This window comes from Papio anubis, chromosome 6 (genome assembly GCF_008728515.1).
Source record: "Papio anubis isolate 15944 chromosome 6, Panubis1.0, whole genome shotgun sequence".
Classification (NCBI taxonomy): domain Eukaryota; kingdom Metazoa; phylum Chordata; class Mammalia; order Primates; family Cercopithecidae; genus Papio; species Papio anubis.
In genome coordinates, this window is record NC_044981.1 from 1,312,256 (window position 1) to 1,334,364 (window position 22,109).

The 22,109-nt window shown below is 44.1% G+C and overlaps 1 long non-coding RNA gene across 1 annotated transcript in view; it reads right to left on the bottom strand.

The window, feature by feature from the left end:
* The window catches only part of LOC108585337, a 31,666-nt gene extending 14,807 nt beyond the window's left edge, over positions 1 to 16,859 (bottom strand). Inside the window, exons 1-2 of the long non-coding RNA XR_004184161.1 lie at positions 16,494 to 16,859; positions 2,182 to 2,488 (exon numbers count right to left, since the gene is read on the bottom strand). This is a non-coding gene — a long non-coding RNA (uncharacterized LOC108585337). The remainder of the gene's footprint in view (positions 1 to 2,181; positions 2,489 to 16,493) is intronic.
* Between the last annotated feature and the right edge of the window lie 5,250 nt (positions 16,860 to 22,109).

Consider the following 22,109-nt stretch of genomic DNA (forward strand, 5'->3'; position numbering starts at 1 on the left):
CAGATGTCAAACCAAAGACAATGGCCAAAGCGAGTCTCAATCAATAAAGGTTTGTTTTGCCAAGGTTGATGATACGGCCTGGAAATAGCAGCACAGAATTGCAGGAACGTCTGTGATCCAGGCTTTCTCCGGAGAGTTTGGGGACTTCAGCATTTAAAGGCAAAGAGTGGGCAGTAGGGGAAAGAGGAGCAAATGAAAGGGGAGTGTGTAAGGGTCCAGCAGCTGCATTCTTTCCAGGCTTTTATCAGCTTTCAGGGAATCCACGTGTTGCATGTGAGAGGGAGGGGGTCGAGGATCAGTCAGTGACACTCAGCGAATCTGCGTTTTCACATTAGATACACAGAGTAGAGGGGGCAGTCCCACACGCGTTCGTCTCAGGTGAGCAGATGAGTGACTTCCAGTCCTGCCTTCCTTCCCTACCTGTAAGATAAGCTGCTGATTTACACTATCAGGGTGAAATTCAACAGAACCGTTTTAGGGTAAAGATCTTGGGGTTCACAAGGAATTTCCTTGTAAGTAAATTGTGTGGGAGACCCTCTGGGGAGCCTTTTTATTTATTTATTTATTTATTTATTTATTTATTTATTTATTTATTTATTTTGAGATGGAGTTTCGCTCTTGTTACCCAGGCCAGAGCACAGTGGTACGATCTCGGCTCACTGCAACTTCCGCCTCCCAGGTTCAAGCGATTCTCCTCCCTCAGCCTCTCAAGTAGCTGGACTACAGGCATGTGCCATGATGTCTGGCTAATTTTTGTATTTTTAGTAGAGATGGGGTTTCCCCATGTTGGCCAGGCCGGTGTCGAACTCCTGAACTCAGGTGATCCACCCACCTCGGCCTCCCAAAGTGCTGGGATTAGACATGAGCCACTGGCCCTGGGGAGTCTTTTACGGCCTTTTATCCTTGTTGCCATCTACTTAGGAACAAAAAACAAGCAGTATTTGCCTGACTCGGCTCCCAAGCTTGACTTTTCCCTTTGGCTTAGTGAGTTTGGAGTCTTGAGATCCTGTTTTCCTTTCACAGACAGACAGGTGAAAGTTGACATAAATGGAGTCACATCGTATAGATGAAGCTTTGCAACTGACATGGCCTTCTTTTCCTTGCTTGCTTGCCCCCACCTGTTTCTTCTCTATGTCACCTCCCCCTGCCTCCACCACAGCTGACACCTGGCGTGTGTCCTTCAGAGCTTCACCCACGCACCTGTAACCATCGGGATCTATGAACTGTAGGACATATAGGCAGACAGAGGCTTGTCGGTGTTTCTTTTATACATTTTGGGTTCCAGTATTCACACTTCCCCACGCCTTCCTGTCTTCACACTTCCCCACGCCTTTCTGTCTTCACACTTCCCCACGCCTTCCTGTCTTCACTCATACACTCCTCGTGGAAATCCCACCAGGTGAGTTGGCAGGGCGGCTGTCACTCATTCCTTATGGCTACATAAAACTCCATAGAGGAGACCTATCCCAGTGTATTCAACCATCCTCGGCTAATGGGCATTTACTTTGCTTACATCTTTACCACAGAGACCAATAGAACAATGCCACTAAACGTTCTTTAGGAAGTTAATTCTTGGAAATTTTATAACATATGCAAATATATATTCATTGGAGCAAATCAGGTGGAGATTTCACCAGTCTAGGTGGACATTTTTCTTATTTCAGGGCTGCGGCATTTCCCCCCAAGGATTCCCTCAGGTACTGTAAGTGCTGGGCCCCTGCAGGACACTCCACCCAACCATCTGCGTCACACCCCGAAGCCTCAAGTCCTTCCCGGCTCTCTCTTTTAAACGTCTCCTGGTTTGCCGAGCTCTAAGCTTCCTCCTTTACTCCTCTGATCCCAAAGATTTGCTTTATGAATTCTAACAAAAGTATTCAGTTCCAAAAAGCATCTGGAGCAGTGATTTTGAAAAGCAATTGTGGGACTCTGGAAAACTGTACATTTTTTACAAACTAGGCCCTTGAAGAAGGGGTAGGGGTTTTGTCAGAATCCTTGAGGGACGAGGAGACAAAGACAGCATGTACTGATGGTGAAATCACTCCTTTCAAACTGACTATCCAAGAACAACTAGAGAAAGTCACAAATAAAGTTCTGCTCCTTGGTTCCTCCATCTCCTGGCCAGCCCAGGAAGAGGGAAACAGCTTCCAGAGAGCCCTTCTTTCCCCTGGGGGCTGTACTTACCTTAATGCACAGGTCTTTCCTGCCTGTTTGTAATAAGCTTCAGCTGGAAATCATCACGAGAAACCACAGATCACTTCACAGAAGGGTTTTTCTACGTGAGTCTATTCCTGGAACAATTAACACCTCTCACTTGGCTGGGCCCTTCTCTTCTCAGCCCGTCTTAAACACTGCCGATGAGACAGCTCCTCCCTGATTCCACTGAAACCGGCAAACGTACCCCTCTGAAGTCTTCAGCGGTTCCTATTTGCTGAGTGAAATTCCTACCGACACCAACATACTCTGTCTCGTCTCCAAAATTAGTTGTTTTCTAAGTGGAAACAATCAAAATGAGCATCAGGATGAAAAGGCATAACTACAGAAGTAAATGGCAGCTGCGGAGGATTTGTAAAGAGGTGCAAGAACCTTGTGTGATGGCCGTTGGGCAAGAGGGAGAGAGACAACGGTGTTATTTCTATGCGTGGCTGCCCTAAATGTGGGAACAAACTCTGAAATTTTTGAAAAATAGAAAAAAGTTCTATAGACTGGGCAAGGGACAGAATAATACAGTATCAGCTGAAGATAGCAAACAGGTCAGTCTTCTTTCTGATTATCGCAAAATCAACCAATTAGTGGCCCAAACACAGGAGGGAGAGCCCAGCAGGTCCACGGTCCTACTCATACCCCAGGGAGGAGCCATCAGGGCGAGCGCTCAGGGCCCCGGCTCTCAGATCTCACAGGCCCTCTTAGAACTCTTCCCAGGACAAGGAAGGATTGACGGCTTTGGAAAATGCTGACCTGATGCACTGACAATACCTAATAACACTCTGCTGTTCCTTAAGCATCTCCTCTGTGCCTTACCAGGCACCTTAACACAGCCTAGAACCACCCAACACAGCCTAGAACCACCCAACACAGCCTAGAGCCACCCAACACAGCCTAGAGCCACCTAACACAGCCTAGAACCACCCAACACAGCCTAGAGCCACCTAACACAGCCTAGAACCACCCAACACAGCCTAGAGCCACCCAACACAGCCCAGAGCCACCTAACACAGCCTAGAACCACCCAACACAGCCTAGAACACAGCCTAGAGCCACCTAACACAGCCTAGAACCACCCAACACAGCCTAGAGCCACCTAACACAGCCTAGAACCACCCAACACAGCCTAGAGCCACCTAACACAGCCTAGAACACAGCCTAGAACCACCTAACACAGCCTAGAGCCATCTAACACAGCCTAGAGCCACCTAACACAGCCTAGAACCACCTAACACAGCCTAGAGCCACCTAACACAGCCTAGAACCACCTAACACAGCCTAGAACACAGCCTAGAGCCACCTAACACAGCCTAGAACCACCTAACACAGCCTAGAGCTGATCCGTTGCACAACCCCATGAGGTAGGTCCTGTGACTTGATCTGTAACCAATTAGCTTAGCTCCAAAACGCATTTAAAAACATTCTTTTCTTCTCTCTACTTTTAGCCTTGAAATATACTTTGAAACTCTTTGTTTCCCTAACTTCCCAATGGACATTCCTTGTGCTGTGAGAGTTAATCTAATTATGTGCTTGCTTAGAAATTCCAGGGCCTAATCTTGAAACGAACCAGACATGGAGACCCAGCTGCAGAACCCTCCCATCTAGAGGTGACTTCGTGGTGGTTACTCTACGACTCAGCCCTTGTCGAGATGGCTCCAGCCTGCGCTCCAGGTGCACCATAACTCAAGATAGCCATTGAAACAAGACACATAGATCCCATTCCCAGCACCATTCCCACATGCTTCTCGTACCGGGTTTCCCTTCTTAAACCCTTTACTGAGCCAAAAAATATGAAATGGTCTTTCAGAGGCACGCACCTGGCTTTTTCTTGACTGCTAGCACCTAAATAACGTTGCTTTTATTTTTAACTGTACCTTGTTTCTTGTGTGGCGAGCAGGCGAACTTGAATTGGTTACAGTCCCAGTTTACAACGTTGAGATTCAGAGGAGCTAATGACTCCCCAAGGTCAGGCTGCTATGGCAGGACCAGGGCTCAAGTTCAGAACCATCATCCACCAAAGATCAGGCACTAACTGAGTCTAGAGGGTTGTGACAGGACTGTTACCTGTCACAGGCTGTGAGGGTTGTTACCTGAGTCTAGAGGAAGAAATTACATGTCAGACTCTTTAGAGGATACCCTCATTCCCTGCAGATAACACTCCACATCCTCCAAGCTCAAACTTCAACCCGGCATGGCCCCTTGCCCGTCGGGGCTGTGCCTCTCAGCACTTCCTCTCCTGACACACCTTTGGGGTTCACCTCTCCCCTGGCACAGGCCCTCCCTCTCACACATGGGACAGTGTATCAGCCCTAAGTGGGTGTCCCTAGCTGCCAGGTCCTTCTGAAACCCAACTGGGCAAGAGTCTTCTCTGAACACCACATGCACCCCTTTTCCCGTTGCCCCTTCCCAGAGCAGGGCTGCTTCTTCCTGCCGGCTCCTTGGGTGTTTATGCCTCAGTCACCCCATAGCCTCTGGCCAGCTACTAGTCAGAGCCTGAATAGATGAATTGTCAGCTGGCCAGACCAACAGAGGGGAGCTGAGTCGCTCTGAAGGTGCTAGAGGTGTGTCTGCGCGGGCTGACTGAAGCCCCAGGGCTGACAGGACTCCTGACCTGGGACCCCCACACCTTGTCTTCCCTTTTGTGACTCCATTCTGGGGTCACAGCAAGGACGCCTTCTGCCCGCTGTGCCTTTCTGTCACAGAGCCCCTCCATTTGAACCAGCTAAGGGGGAGTTTGCTTTTTGTGACCTAAACACCGTAGGACACACATGTCAGGCCTCCTGACATGAGACCTTGTTCTTAATTGCTACTTCAAAACCAAACCTCTCTCGCCAGGGGCTGGGAGGAGCGGGGTATGAGGAGTTGGTGTTTAATGGGTTCAGAGCTTCAGTTAGGGAAGATGGGAAAAGTCCTGGGAATGGGTGCTGGTGATGGCTGCACAACAGTGTGAATGTGCTTAGTGCCACCAAACTGTACACCTTAAATGGTTGAAATGGTGGATTGAGTGTATTATAACACAGCTGTAGATAGATAGATAGATAGATAGATAGACAGATATAAGTAGATGATAGATATAAGTAGATGATAGATAAATGATAATTGATTGAGAGATGAAGATAGATAGATAATAGATGATAGAAAGATAATAGATATATAGACAATAGTTAGATAGATACATAGGTAGAAGCATAGATACATAGACAGCTGATAGATAATAGATGAATAGATGACTAGATAGATACATAGATACACAGACAGATGATAGATAACAGGTAGATAGATAGATAATAGATAGATAGATAGATAGATAGATAGATAGATAGATAGATACATACATACATACATACATACATAGACAGATGATAGATAGATAGATAGACCCTCACTCCTGCCTTCTGGGCCCACTCAGCCTGCCCTTCCTACGCGGTGCATCCTGTGCTATCTCTCACCCACAGTCCCCTTCCCCCACACCAGCCCTCTCCATCCCCTGACCACCTCCGGCACTCAGGGACCTCCAGGCATTTCCTTTGACTCTTTGGTCCACTTTGAAGTCACACATTCCACTCCAGCTACTAAAATCCCCACGCTTCCTTTCAGGCACAGTCTAAGACAGAGCTCCACAAAGCCCTCCTGACCAGCACCATCGTGAAGGATGCCTTCCCCTCACTTCCAGCCCCCTCGGCCCACTGCAGAGCCTCTTCCACACCTGCACACACTTGCTGTGGCTCATCTTGGTTTCATGTGTGTCTGTGTGTCTGGAGAACATTCCAGGGACAGTGTGAGCTCTCTGAGGACGGAGATTCCTTCCTGAACACCACACGAGCACCTGTCACTGAGTGTCTGTGTGTCTCCACCTCTGGGGAACCTGAGTCATGGTCTCTGTCCACAAGAAGCTTTTATTTATTGTGTTAAAATATACGTAATATAAAATGTACCATTTTAACCATGTTAAATGTAACATTTAACCATTTTAACATGTTTAACCATGTACCATTTTAGCCCTATAACCAAGGGTATAGTTTTGTGGTATAAGTAATTCACATTGTTGTGCAATCATTGTAAAGCATTTATCTCTAGGGATTTTTTTTTATCTTCCCAAACTGAAACTCTGCACCCATTAACCAATAATTCCCTATTCTTTCTTTCCCAGCCCCTGGCAACCACTATTTTATTTTCTGTCTGTATGAATTTTACTATTCTAGGTACCTAAACAAGTGGAATCATACAGTATTTGTCCTTTTGTGACTGGTTTATTTCACTTAGCATAATGTCAAGGTCCATGCTGTAGCAGGTGTCAGGATTTCCTTCCTTTTCAAGGCTGAATCGCGTTCTGTTGTATGGATACGTCACATCTTGTTCAGCCGTTCACCTGTTGATGGAGACCTGGGTGGTTTCCGCCTTTTCCTATTGTGAGTAATAACGCTATGCACACAGGTATAAAGTGTCTGTCAGAGTCTCTGCTTTCAATTCTTTGGGGCATATACTTAGAAGTGTAATCCTGGATCATATAGTAATTCGGCGATTGACTTCTCGAAACCAAAAAGCTTCTAACAAACTCAGAAGACAGAACCAATACACACAAGACCATCTGAGGCCAAAGAGCAGAAGGAACTTTCTGCTCAGGCCAGAACCTGCAAAGCCTGACTCCACCACCAGGATGACCTTGACTCACACCTTAAACCTCACTGGGCCTGCCTATAAGAGTGAGGTCTGAGTAATACATCCTCTTTTCCTACTCTAAGATGTACATTGTCTTCACTTGTAGCAGCTCTAAAATCAGCATTGGTTGTTTTAATTTCAGCATGTTTTTCCTTAACAGAATGTAAAAGGATAGCGCATTCTGTTTATAACTGGTAGAGCCTTAGACTCCAAACACAGCACCGTGGAGGCAAAAACAGGTAATAGAATAAGTACTCGCCACTTTAATTTTCCTTTATTCAGTTGTGTGGTAACGACTATACAAATGCAATTAAAGTCAAGAAAAGATCACCACTCCAACATAACCTAACCTGAACAGACATTTCACCAAAGAAGAGATTGCAAATATGCAATGAAAAGTTGCTCAACTTCACTAGCCATTAGGGAAATGCGAATTAGAGCCACAATGAGATATCTGACACATCACTACACACCTATCAGAACAGCTAGAACAAAAAAATGGTGATGGTTCCAAACACTGGCAAGAAGGCAGACATACTGCATCTCTCAGACATTGCATGTGGGGAGGCAAAGTGGTGCAGACACTCTGAAGAACAGTTTTGCAGTTTCTTATGAAACTAAACATATACTTGTCGCATGGTGCAGAACTCGCCCCTCAGCATTTATCCCAGAGAGACAGAAACTCATGTCCATGCGAAAACCCACACAGAAATATTTGTAGCAGCGTTATTTGCAACAATCGAAACCTGAAAATCATCCAAATGTCCTTGGGAGAATGCATGGTTAAACTGTGGCGTATCCGCACTGTGGCATACTCCTGAGCAGTCAGAAGGAACACAGTGCTGAGGCTTTATGCTGAGTGAAAAAAGCCAGTCTCATAAGGTTCCATACTACGTGATCCCAGTCATACAACATTCTTGAAATGACGTCATTATAGAGATGGAGAAAAATTAGTGTTTGCCAGGGGACGGGGATGTAGGGGGAATGTGCATGTGTAGTGGTATGTGACTGTAAAGAGGCAGTGTGCCCAGCAATTCCATTACTGGGTGTATACCCAAAGGATTATACATCATTCTATTATAAAGACACATGCACATGTATGTTTATTTCAGCACTATTTACAATAGCAAAGACTTGGAACCAACCCAAATGTCCATCAATGATAGACTGGATAAAGAAAATGTGGCACATATACACCATGGAATACTATGCTGCCATAAAAAAGAATGAATTAATGGCCTTTGCAGGGACATGGATGAAGCTGGAAACCATCATTCTCAGCAAACTAACACAGGAACAGAAAACCAGACACTGCATGTTCTCACTCATAAGTGGGAGTTGAACAATAAGAACAGATGGACACAGGGAGGGGAACATCAACACTGAGGCCTGTTGGGGGGTGGGGAGCAAGGGGAGGGAGATCATTATGACAAAAACCTAATGCATGTGGGACTTAAAACCTAGATGATGAGTTGATAGGTGCAGCAAACCACCATGGCACATGTATACCTACCCAACAAACCTGCACATTCTGCACATGTATCCCAGAACTTAAAGTCAAATTTAAAAAAAAAATGTCCACACACACACACACAAAACAGTGTGAGAGTGACGTTGTGCACATAGAACAGTTGGGATTTGGGTTGTGGTGGAAACTACACATGGAACAAGATTGCATGGAATTATACACACACACACACACACACACACACATGAATGAGTGCAGGTGAAAACTGGGGACTCTGCCTAAGGTCTATGGACTAGTCAGTAGTATTTACTCATGTCTGTTTCCTGGCTCTGTACAATCGTCATGTAAGCTGTTACTCTTGGGGGCAAGTTGGAGAAGGGTACACAGGCCTTTGATGTTTAAAACTTCCTGTGGACTAATCATTATTCCAAAATAAAAAGTTTAAAGATTTTCCTGAAAAACAATCTAGAAGTTAGTTGGCTAGATATTCAAGACTCTGTGAAGTATATCAAGATCCTTTGAGTCAGCAGTGATATCCTGAGAAGGGCGTCTCCACCAGACTTTTAGAGGAGAGGCCACCCTTCACGTGAACGCATCAACTCCCGCTCAGCTGCGGGCCATCAGCACCCACTCTGGGCTGCTCCAAAGTCTTCCCACTGGAAATGGGGACTTTCTACCTCCCAATTCTACTATTAGTCAGAATCGTGAACAGGCCTTGGGAGGCTGAGGAGGAAAGAAAGACAACACTTGGAGATATGGGGATGGGTATATGCCTGTGTGCATGTGTATGTGTGTGTGTACGTGTGCACATGCATCCCTGTGTGCAGGTTACAGGGACGGGTTTGCTTCAAATAACATTGCCAGCTGTTTACTTTCCCTAGAGTTGGCTCCAGGCAGATCGCAGTGCTGCTTGGGCTTACCCAAGATTCCAGGTCCACTCCCTTCGATCTAACTTAGTTTTGTTCCAAAGCTACAGAATGTCCTCTCACCCAGTGGTCTTAAAGGGGTCTGAGGATGGAGTGGATCCATACTAGTCTTTGATAACCCATAGTCTAGGTGTGTGCGTTGTCATAGGGGAGAATTCCTGGTAAGTTGGAAAGCTGGGTTTCAGAGTCACATCGAACCAGACTTGCATTCTGCCCCTTACACCCATCGCTGTGGGACCAGGAGCATGTAATATAATTTTCCCCACTGGAGCATTAGAATAGTTGTAATCATAGCTCATATTTGTCCAGCTTCTTCTGTGTGTCAGGCACTGTGCAAAGTGCTCACTTACCTTGGAGTTTTCTTGGAGAACTAAATGAGCTTATGAATCTTAAATTGCCTGGCCAAATACCTGTATCAAGAAGGTAATTGATAAACTGTGCACTTAACTAATTATTATTCCTATTATCATAGTGTCCAAGAGGAAAAGGAAACACACTTCTCAAAGAGTACAAAGAACTCTGAAAATCGCACCAAATGCTCATTTTCACATGTTGAAACAAGGCTAATTCTGCTATGTGATTTCTATTCAGTAAGTGTGCTCTGCCCTGGACATTAGTCACAATCCCTGAAAATTTCAGCACAAAGAATCCATGTGTTTTCTGGCATGTATCTTGAAGTTGGATTTCTCCGCAAAACACTGTGAAGATTAAGTGCTCCCCTTAGCGTTAGCAACGTGGAAAATACAGCTATTTCCTTTCATCTAACTATGTGATGATGCATCAGCCAAAGTAAATACAAAGAACATAGTTAGGTAAGAATGCAAGGAACATCAATGAGATGTAGTCTTGAAATAAATTAAATTCCTCAAGAAGCGTTTGGCTGAATCGTGGGGTAAGATGCGAAACACGACCTGACTTTGATGTATAATCCTTGACATAAGAGAGGTAATGAATTGGTGGAATTTTGTACCAGATGGCTGTTAAATTAGGATTTTAATCCTCTTAAGCAGATTTAGTAAATATAAAGCCTGGGTGGGCTGACTTCTACATGCAAACTTTTTGTCCTTGCTTTTAACCTGAGGTTTCTGCTTCAAACATTGAGAGTAGTGTTTTGGTCATGGTGCTGATGGTGGTGATGGTGGTGGTGGTGCTGGTGATGGTGGTGGTGGTGATAGTGATGATGGTGGTGGTATTGTGATGTGGTGGTGTTGATGGTTATTGTTGTGGTGGTAGTGGTGGTGATAGTGATGATAGTGGTGGTGGTGATGGAGGTGATGGTAGTGGTGGTGATGATGGTGGTAACGGTTATGATGTTGTTGGTGGTGAAGGTAGTATTGTAGTGGTGGTGATGATGGTAGTGGTGGTGGTAATGGTAGGGGTGGTGATAGTGATGATGGTGATGATAGTGTTGTCATAGTGGTGGTGATGGAGGTGATGGTAGTGGTGATGTTGGTGATGATTGTGGTGGTGGTGGTGGTGACAGTGGTGGTGATGGTGGTGACTGTAACAATGGTGGTAATGGTAATGGTGGTGGTGATAGCAATGATGTATTGTGATGTGGTGGTGGTGATGGTATTGTGGTGGTAGTGGTGATGATAGTGATGGTGATGGTGGTGGTAATGGTAGTGGTGATGATGGTGCTAATAGTTATGATGATGGTGGAGGTGGTGAAGGTAGCATTTTGGTGGTAGGGATGATGGTGATGATAGTGTTGTCATAGTGGTGGTAGGGATGGTGATGGTGGTGGTGATAGCAGTGATGGTGATGGTGATGGGCAATGGTGATGGTTGTAGTGGTGTTGGTGGTGGTGGTGGTGGTGCTAACGGTTATGATGTTGGTGGTGGTGGTGGTGGTGGTTGTGGTGAAGGTAGTATTGTGGTGGTGATAGTCACAATGGTGCAGGTGGAGGTAGTGGTGATGTGTATCCATATATTAGTTACACTTAGCCCCTTGGAATGAGACAAACATAACCGTTAGCACCACCACCACCACCACCAACATCACAACCTTTAACACCAACACCACCACCACCAACGACACAAACTGTGATAATCACCACCACAATACTACCTTCACCACAACCACCACCACCACCACCACCAACATCATAACCGTTAGCACCACCACCACCAGACAGAATCCAGAGCCTTTCAAGCAGGTCTTCTCCCTCAAATATTCTGCCCTTTCCCTTCCTCTCCTGCCTTCTTCCCTCAAACTCTTAGTCTTTGAATGACCACATTCAAGTTTGTATTTCAGTTTTTATGAAACTCAGCCTATGTTTTCAGAGCCAATTGTGGCTAACTTGACTTGGGCTTGACTGTTTCCCAGTCTGGAGAGAAAGAAGATGAATGGCACTATCGCATAAGAGGCTCTGTTTTCCAGGGGTTACGTGTCACTTTCCCCTGCAGAGAAGCAGGCGTGGTCTTCTGGGAGAGTGTTTGACATCAAACACATCTGTTTGAAGTTATTTTGAACATAGAGGTTCCAAACCCCAAGTAAAATGGAAAAACTATTTTGTGTGGTTTTCAAAGCAAGTAAAGTGGCCAAAAGCACTTATGTTTCTTAAGCCCCAGAACAACCACTAGGGCCTTCAATCTTTCATTGAGTCTTTTCCAAATCAGTTACTTCTGGAATTTGGTCTCTTTAATCTTCCTCAGCTTTTCTCTCGGTGTAGTTGGAGGTCTATAAAGTCACCTCAAACCTCTGCCCCCAACTAAATTTATAGGTAAGTGCATGTCTCCCAATTTGTTTTTTAAGTTACATTTTAGGTATTTAGGCCCAAAGAAAAATTACCCAGAAAGCAGGTAAGTCTCAGAAATGCACTGAGCAGCCTAAAAAACAATTCAAATGAGCTTCATTCCTGAGCTGAGGTTGTCATTAACCAATGTTAATTCTAAAAATATATATATAAATTCCAATAGTTCCGAGTGTACGTTTATTGAAGTTTAAGGATCAAATGCTTAAAAGAGACTTTGAGCTACAATGGGTTATCCTGTTCCATTTTGAGGAAAGACAAAAAAAAAATCAGAAGAAAATTAGCTAATGTTGGGGATTTTGTGAAAGGAATTTGCAAGAAAATCAAAAAGAATCTTCCAGGGACTTTTCTGAAGTCTGTACATGATAAGCCCAATCCCTTGTGCCTTCTGTTCCTCCATTATCAGGGCTTTAAGAAGAGAGCTGCTGCTCCACACAGGAATCACCGAGGTCTCACAAAACCTTCAAATGTGAAAAGCAATGTCTATTACTATGTAGCAAATCCATCTTCACGCATTCATTTAATAAATGACTTTCGAACGCCTTCTGTGTTCTAGGGCTAGGGTCAGGATACAGTGGTCCTTTTCTTCATGGGGCTGGGCCCAGGGAGGTTCTAGTAGGCTCTCTCCTCTGCCTTGAATTCTGGTCTTGAGCTGCTTACTGGGCAGCTCCACCTGGTACTGCAAACTCAGCCTGCCGAAAGCTGGAATCATTACCTCCTACATGTGCCTCTGCCTTTGTCTTGGATGTAACAAACTCATTAGAAGTAGCTTCAGAAATATATGGGCTACCACAAGGATACAGAGGGAGCCCTGCAGAACCCAAGGACAAGAAGTACAGTGAAGCCCCAAAAGGGATGAGAAGCAGGAAATGGAAATCCTCTACAAACAGGGCAGTCAGCTCTCCACACCAATCTCTGGCATCCCATATTTTTGTCTGTGTTTCTCTTTATTTCTCTGTGGCCCAGTCAGTCTCTCTCTCTCTGTCTCTGTACTAGTTTGCCAGGGCTGCCATAACAAAATACCACATGCTAGGGGGCTTATATTCTTCATAGTCCTGGAGGCTGGAAGTCCAAGATCAAGGTGCTGGCAGGGGTGGATTCTCTGAGGCCTCCCTCCTTGGCTTACAGATGGCCACCTCCTTGCTGTGTCCTCATATGCCACGGCCATCACTGGTATGTCCCTTTTTTTTTTTTTTTTTTTTTTGAAACAAGGTCTCACTCTGTCACCAGGCTGGAGTGCCATGGTGCAATCTCAGCTCACTGCAACCTCTGCCTCCTGGGCTCAGGTGATCCTCCCACCTCAGCCTCCCAAGTAGCTGGGACCACAGGCAGGAACCACCACACCAGGCTGATTTTTTGTATTTTTTGTAGAGATGGGATTTCACCACATTGCCCAGGCTGGTCTCAAACTTCTGGACTCAAGCAATCCTCCTGCCTCAGCCTCCCAAAGTCCTGGGATTACAGGTGTGAGCCACCTCACCCGGCCAGTATCTCTCTTCCTTTAGACACACAGCTCTGCTGGGTCAAGGCCCCATCCTTATGACTGGATTTAACTTTAATTCTCTCTTTAAAGACCCTATCTCCACATACAGACACATTGGCGATGAAGGCTTCCACATGTGAATTTGAGTGAAACAAAATTCAGTCCCTAATCATGTCTCAGTCTTTCTCTGACTCTCTCTGTGTGTCTGTCTGTCTCTCTCTTTCTCTCTCTGGCCATTTTTCTGTGCTTCTCAATGCAGAGGGCAAAAGACAGCTTCTACTTGGTTCCCAAAATTTGTGTCCTCCCAGTTCAAGCTCTAAGTAAGTCTGCTTAGTGACTCCAGTTTCAATTCCAAATTCTTAGGAGAGTAATCATACTGTCATAGCCCAGCTCTGGAGCTATGGAGCACTGCCCAGCTATGTGACCTTAATCAGGAGGGTCACAGCCTGGTACAAACACAGCCACAGGGGCCTATCCACATGGCTAGGGCATGAGAGTGCTGAGGAGTGGCTTTATCGAAAAATCACCCACATTCTTTGATACAGAAGAGCTTTGGAACCATCACGGCAGCCCACCTTCCCAGCCTCCCTCTGCATTCCCTGACCTGATGCCAATCTTCTGGCAACTCTGAGAAACGTCACATGCTCCCATCTCTCCTACTCACCCATCTTCTGAGCCCCTAGTGAGCCCATCTTCCCAGACTCAGCTGAGGGATCGTTCCTCTATTGAAGTCTTCCAGAATGTTCCCAGGTGAGTTTCCATCACATTAACATGATGGTTTGTATTTCTTCCCCATTAGCTTATACATCTTATGTAGTTGATTGCTTCTCATTATTAGTGGTTGTTACGTCTTATAAAGTCACTGCAAAGACTGAATTAGCAAATACAGAAGCATTGCTCCAAAGAGAACTGCAGGGGTAGGTTCCTACAAGCTCTTGGCCACAACATTTTCACCAACTGATCAGTACATCACCTTGTCTTATATATGTTTCTGTTTCAGGATACGCTATTTAGTATATATTGTCGATTCATTAACATCGAACTCACAGCCAATAGCACCATAGCTCATACCTGAAAAATGCTTCTGTCACACACGTATTCCCTCCCTGAGAAAACCACAGACTTTGTGTTCTCAGAAACGCTAGCTAGCACTCAGCACGATGCTTGGAGGCCATTTTAAACAGCAACATTACCAACAAAAGCACAAAAATGTAAAAAACACGGCACCAGATAGATAGCAAGACGGACACTAATGGTATAAGGAGGCAGAGAATTGCTTTGTTCTGCCTCAGCTAGGTACCTGTGTGCTGAGAGACTCCATTTTTACATTACTCTGCACATGCACACATCCACAAAAGACCATGAAAGTGCTGAAAGTATTGATTTTGGGGTTACAAATAAATTTTAGCCAGTGGGTAAATTTATAAATACAAAATCCACAAATAATGAGAAACTAATAATCTAAAAATAATCTAAAATACTATATTATAAAATATATAATAGATGCCAGGGATGGAGAGTGTAGCTCAGAATAAATTAATCAACATTCCCATCCTTAGGTTAACAGTTCAGACAAGAGCATGTGACTCAATTTGGGCCAACATGTCAATAAGAAATCCAAATTAAAATGACATAAACAATAAAGAAACTTGTTTTGTCTCACATCAAAAGTCAACATCTAGGTCAATTTCAGAGATGTTTAATTCTGCAACTCAGGGATGTTATTAAGGACCCAATTTCCTTTCAACTTTCAATTCTGTCATCTTCATGTTCTTAGCAAGTTGGGGTTTATCATATGTGAACTGGACAATATCCAGCAGAAAGAAAAAAGTCATTTTTTTCTCTTTTACATCTTTTTAAGGGTGAAGAAGGGTTTCCTGGAAATCCCTCCACAGGTTTCTACTCTACTCACCCTACACTGGCCAGAGCTGCATCACATGGTCATGTCTAAATCATGGTTTGGGTCAATGATGATTTTTCCCATTGAGCTGGGACCTACATCCCCCGAAGCACAGTCTTTTAGCAAGGATTGAAAGGAGGACCAGCTTTTGTGCAGGAATCAACAATGTCTGTGACTCTGTGTGACACCATTAAATACTAATGCAGAGGCTGAAACTGCTCAGAAATGTTATGTTTAAATCGTTTTACATAATTGCATGGATTCGTGTGTGACAAGGCTTTGAAAAGTTGATGTGTGCATTAACAGGAGTTTTCATCAGGTGGATGTTAGAGGTTGGGGAGGGGTATTCCAGGCCCAAGGGACAGTATGTGCAAAGGTACAGAGACTTAAAATAGAAAAGCATATTCAAGGAAAATGTCAAGCACTATAAGTTAACATGCATGCCTGGGGTAAATAATTCAAGTGGAGAGCAATAATTCAAGTGGCCAGAGACGTAGGCAGGGCTAAATCCCAAAAGCCTTTGGGCACTCTTCTAAGCAATGGAAACTCCATCCTCTGGGCATAAGAGTGTCCTGTAGGATGAGCATTTTAGAAAAATGACACTGGTAGTGATGTGGAAGAGAAGCATATGCCTGGAGGCTGGAAGATGAGTGAGGTAGGTCAGAGGTAAGAGGATGAGGAATGCAGATAGAGGAACAGACAGATTTGAGGGCTATCTGGTAGGTGGAAGTGACAGAACTTGATGGTGGGTGAAACAGAATGACCTGGAGCTGTCTGACATGGGAAGCAGATTTTTTTTTTTACAAAAGGAGAAGTGAGATTTTGTTTTAATCTATTTTTATTCTAATAAATTGGACTAAAAGCACTGGTTAGAGCCTGTGCTCCAGTAAAAGAGTTCATCATGACTGGTAGAGTTGGCCTTAACATCATCAGACTTGGCACAAAGTTCTTGAAAAAATTGTGAAGTTTAACTCTCAACGTCACCAGTGTCACCTTCCTGTTTTGTGCTATTCTCACCTTGAGGAGGCACCTCTATAATCAGCCAATTACTATTTTTTGAGCATTTACTCTGTTCCCACGTCTTACAATGTGGCACTTACCATACGAAACAAAGTCTCTCCGGTTGGGAATTGTGGTGGATCATCTGCAAAGACAGTAGCCAAAAGTTCCTGCTGTCTCTGAGTGCCCATACACTTCTCCCATCAAGAGGTGGAACCTATTTTCCCCTGCTGGGATTACAGCATTATGACTCATTGTGACCAACAGAATGCAGCAGCAATGACAGGTGAGAGTGCTACAGCCTAGACCTTAAGAGGCACTGCAGCCTCCATGCTTGCTGTCTTGAAGTCCTGAGCTATTATATTAAGAAGTTCAAGGGCCGGGCGCAGTGGCTCACTCCTGTAATCCCAGCACTTTGGGAGGCTGAGGTGGGCAGATCGCTTGAGGTCAGGAGTTTGAGACCAGCCTGGCCAACATGGTGAAACCCCGTCTCTACTAAAAATACAAAACTTAGCTGGGCGCAGTGGCACATGCCTGTAATCCCAGCTACTAGGGAGGCTGAGGCAGGAGAATCACTTGAACCCAAGAGGTGGAGGCTGCAGTGAGCCAGGATCATGCCACTGTACTCCAGCCTGGGCAAAAGACCGATACTTCATCTAAAAAAAAAAAAAAAAGAAGACGAAGTTCGAGGACTCTGCCAAAGAGATCTCATGGAGAGAGACGATCAGCCAAGAAGAACAGACCCAAGCTGTTCCAGCCGTCCCGTCTGAGGTGCCAGCTATGTAGGTGAGGCTTTTTTGCATCACCCGGCCCCAGTCAAGCTTTCAGATGACTGTACTTCATCAGTGACCTCAGGTGAGACAGCAGAGGTACTACCTGAGTCTCAGCTGAGCTGGTGTCATATTGCAGAATTGTAGGCAAATAAATCATTATTATTTTAAGTAATTTAATGTTGGAGTGTTTTATTATAGAGTGATAAATACCTGGTAAAGAAAATTTAAGTGTGACAAAGTTTAAATTTTAGAAACTGAATGCAAACTTAGTTGCTTTTTTTCTAAATAAAATCAGAAAGAGGGCAAGACCTACAAGAAATGAACTAGTCCATCAGCCTACACGAATCTATTTAGTACCTACAGCCAAACCTGAGACGGTTATTCTAAAACACGAGAAGCAGAAGGCATGGAGCTTGCAACTTAGTGAAGGGAGGAGACCGTATTTTTACAAGAACACAGCACACACTGTAATAACTGGCAACGGTGAAATCTAGGCATCGGGGCAGTTGAATGTGGTGTACATTTTAGGCAGATGTGTCCAGGTAGGTCATTGTTACCGGGCAAAAGGACTTTCTGCCCGACGTGCTAGAAGTCAGTACTATGATGCTGAGTTTTTGAGAAAAGATTTTACTGTGAGTCAACTAACAAGGAGACAGGAATCCAACTCCAATTTGTCTCCCTGTGCTGACTTCAAGGCAGCTATTTTATTAGAAAAAGCTTAGGGAGTGGTTTCTGGGATTAGCAGGTGATGGGTGGAAGGAAAGAGAAGGTCTGAAGGTCCTCAGGTGTGAGAGTTATCTCTTCCTTCGTTCTCATGGGTGGCACATACAAATTTGAGAGGAGTTTGTATGAGACGTATGGTAGAAATTCTGGCTGTTAGGTCAGCTAGTTCTTTCTGCACAGACTCAAGTTGGCTACGTTGGTTCCAACCAACTTCAGCCGGTTTTGTTATCTCACAAGTGGAGGGAGGCCAGGCACAGTGGTTCATGTCTGTAATCCCAGCACTTTGGGAGGTCGAGGTGGGTGGATCACTTGAGGTGAGGAGTTCAAGACCAGCCTGGCCAACATGGTGAAACCCCATCTCTACAAAAAAATACAAAAAGTTAGCTGGGTGTGGTGGAATGTGCCTGTAATCCCAGTTGTTTGGGAGGCTGAGGCAGGATAATTGCTTGAACCTGGGAGGCAGAGGTTACAGTGAGCTGAGATTGAGCCATTGCACTCCAGCCTGGGTGACACAGTGAGACTCTGTCTCAAAACAAAACAAAAAAGGTGGAGGGAATTTCAGTGTTTCAGCACGTTTTTTTCTTATCTGCTATCCTGTAAGCTCAAAAATTTCTGTTAGTCACTGTTTTTTCTTTAACTCTATGGGAACAGATTTCAGGTAATCAGGGAAGTCTCTAATCTATTAGAAAGCTACAAAGGACAGGCCTCCTGGGGTCCATTTATTTAAACCACACAATAGTCAGGTCTGGACTCTGCCACCCTTTATAAATGGGACCAAGGTCGATTGGTCTCATTGGACCAGTTGAGATTTCTTTGATTCCAATAGAAGTGACTCAGAGACAGGACTCAGAAGGGCCTTAACATTTTTCCCTGGCAAGTTTCTTCTTCAGCACATCTAAGATTTAGGATTCCCAGAAACTGGTTTAAGCTTGAAGAGAGTAAGTCTGTAAGTGGGCCAGGCACGGTGGCTCATGCCTATAATCCCAGCACCTTGGGAGGCCGAGGCAGGTAGATCACCTGAGGTCAGGAGTTTGAGATCAGCCTGGACAACATGGCAAAACCCCATCTCTACTAAAAATACAAAAATTAGCCGGACGTAGTGGCGTGTGTACATGCCTGTAGTCTCAGCCACTAGGGAGGCTGATGCAGGAAAATCTCCTGAACCTGGGAGGCAGAGGTTACAGTGAGCTGAGATCGTGCCACTGCACTCCAGCCTGGGCAACAGAGTGATACCCTGTCTCAAAAAAAAAAAAAGAATAGAAAGAAAGAAAGTCCATAAGTAACCTGTAAACAGATTCACAGTTCCAGAAAGTGGGCCAGGGAGCATGAACAAATGTGTCTCATCAGACTGAGCCTCTGCCCCACTTCAAAGCTTCACATACAGCTGCAGTGATCCAGGCAGCATGGAATCCATGTTGGGATTCACATGGATCAACGCAACAGAATACAAAAGCAAGAAATACACCTTTATGTTTCCAGACAATCTTGCCAAAGTAACTGGATGATGAAAGGGTAGCTTTTCAGCAAATGGTGCTGGGACAATTAGATATCCACATGCAACAACAAAAACAACGAAAAACTTATATTCTCACCTCATACGATACACAAAAAAATCCAAAATGGAGCATCAACTTAAATATAAAAGTTAAAACTACAAAACGCCTAGATGAAAACATAGGAGGAAATCTTTGTGAAGTTTAGTTGGACAATGATTACTTAGAATGACACCAAAAATATCATCAAAAAAGTTTTTGATAACTTGAACTTTATCAAAATTAATAATTTTGGTCTTCAAAAGACACTATTAAGAAAATGAAAACACAAGCTACAGACTGGGGGGAGAATTCTGCAAATAATATATCTAATTAAAGGGTGTCTACCTAGAGTATATTAAGAACTCCTACAGCTTAATACAAGAAAACACCCAATTTTTTTGTTATAAAATTTGCAATGTGTAATTGTATATATTAATGAGGCATAAAACAATGTCATGATTTATGAATACAATGTGGACTAATTAAGTCAAGCTAATTAACATATCCATCACCTCAAATACTTACCATTTTTTGTAACGAGAACTTTTGAAATTGACTCTAAGCAAATTTTTTTTTTTTTTTTTTGAGATGGAGTCTTATTCTATCACACAGGCTGGAGTGCAATGGTGCAATCTCAGCTCACTGCAACCTCCACCTCCCAGGTTCAAGCAATTCTCCTGCCTCAGCCTCCCGAGTAGCTGGGATTACAGGCATGCACCACCACGCCCAGCTAATGTTTTTTGTATTTTTATTAGAGATGGGGTTCCGCCATGTTGGACAGGCTAGTCTTGATGATCTCAAGTCATCCGCCTTCCTCGGTCTCCCAAAGTGCTGGGATTACAGGTGTGAGCCACTGCACCCAGCTGACTCTTAGCAATTTTGAAATGTACACTACACTATAACTATCATTATTAACTATTAACACTATTATTAACTAATATTATTATTAACTATACTCGCCATGCTGTGCAACAGATCTCAAAAGAAACCCTTATTCCTCCTAAGATTTGATATCCTTTGACCATTGTTTCCCCATTCCCCTCATAATCCAATTTTTAAAGGGATGAAGTATTTCAATCACGTTTCACCAGAGAAGAAATGTGAATGGCTAATAAACCCACGAGAAACACAGCAAGCCCACTGGAATGGCTGTAATCTGAAAAGGAGAGCCACTACCAATGACCCATCCTCTAACACAGATGAGTCTCAGAAACATTAAGTTAGGGGAGAAAAGCCAGATAGAAAAGACTACATATTGTGTGATTCGATTTATATAAAATGTCCAGAAATGGCAAATCTGCAGAATCAGAAAGATTCACAAATGCCTGGGACTAGGGTAGAAGAAAGGGCTGCAAGTGAGCACAAGAGCAATTTCTGGAGTGACGAAAACATCCTAAAACCGGGTCGCAGCGAGAGCTCCACAACTCTATAAATTTGATTTTAAAACATCATTGAATTGTACACTTGTACAGACAGTCCTTGACTTACAATGGTTCACTCGACGATTTTTTTGACTTGAGGATGGCTCAGAGGCAATACACATTCAGTAGAAATCATATTTTGCATACCCATACAACACTTCTGTTTTTCAGTTTGGGCACAGTATTCAATAAGTTACAGGAGATATTCAACACTTTATAATAAAATGGGCTATGTGTTGAACGATTTTGCCCAACGATAGGTTAATGTCAGTGTTCCGAGCGTGTTGAAGGTAGGCTGGGCTGAGCTGCGATGTTCGGGAGGTTCGGTATATTGAACACATTTTCAGCTTAACGGTATTTCCAACTTACAATGGGTCTATCAGGATATAATCCCATTATAAACTGAGGATGGTCCATAGTGAGTGGATTTTTATGGTGAGTTATACTTCAATAAAGCTGCTTTTTAAAAACAGGAAAAGTGAATGATGAGGAAAAGCTTGTGAGCCATGAGCGCATGACTAATGAGTCAGCTCCTGTGAACAGTGCACTGTGAAGCGTTAAGCTAGGTATGAATCACAGCAATGATGATGACGGTGCAGGGTGTGGTGTCTGCAGAAAATAAGACAAGGAATGGACTAATTTAATGTGACCTTGACAGCTGAAGGAATTTGGGTTTGATACAAAGGACATAAAAAGCTTTCAAAAAGTTTTAATGGTTGTTAAATTCTACAAAGTTTAAAAAGCCAGTGCCTATTCTGGAAAAGAGAAAGCTATGAAGACAGAAAAAAAGATCAGTGGTTGCCAGGGATCAAGGGCAGGGCGGGATGAATAGGCAGAGCACCAGGGATTTTTCTGGCAGTGAGACTCTCTGCAAGATGCTACGCATCATACGTGTGTCCAAACTTATAGATGTCTAACAAGAGTGAACTCCTACATAAACTCTGAACTCTGGGTGTGAACAGTGTATCAATGCAGGGTCACCTGACTATAACAGATGTGCCACTGTCCTGGGGGATGTCTGTAGTGAGGGAGGCTGTGCATGTGTGGGAACAGGCAGTGTATGGGAACTTTCTATGCCTGCCACTCGATTTTGTTGTGAACCTAAAACAGCCCTAAAAAAAAGGGGGGGGGGGGTTATTTAAAAATAAAATATAGGTGGAATAAATACCTAAATCTCAATGTTGTCATCCCATTCCTGAATGGTAGTCACCAGAATTACATGAGGTCGTTGTCGTGTTCTCACTTGCACAAGCAGGCAGTCTTTG